Source organism: Marmota marmota, unplaced genomic scaffold, assembly GCF_001458135.2.
Source record: "Marmota marmota marmota unplaced genomic scaffold, marMar, whole genome shotgun sequence".
Lineage (NCBI taxonomy): Eukaryota > Metazoa > Chordata > Mammalia > Rodentia > Sciuridae > Marmota > Marmota marmota.
The window spans coordinates 6,187,222-6,187,511 of NW_026000241.1; positions in this window are offsets into that span (position 1 = coordinate 6,187,222).

Below are 290 nucleotides of genomic sequence, written 5' to 3' on the forward strand. Positions count from 1 at the left end.
GAACGCCTGATGGGGCGGGGGCGCCGCAGCCTGGGGGTGCATTAAAGAGCCCCGCGTGGAGCCCTGGATCCCCGCCTCCAGGCCTCCCCCGCACGGGGACTGGGCGGCCCCCACGCATGTCTCCTGCCGGCTCTGCCCGGAGGATCTCCGCTCCTGGGGCTCTGGGTCTCCGTCTCTCCAACACTCTCTTCCCTGCTCTCTGCTCCTGTTCTCTCCAGGCCTTTCTTAATCATGTCTTCCTCTGAGCCCCTCTCTGTTCCTTTTCTGTGCCTCTGTTAGGTCCCATCTAG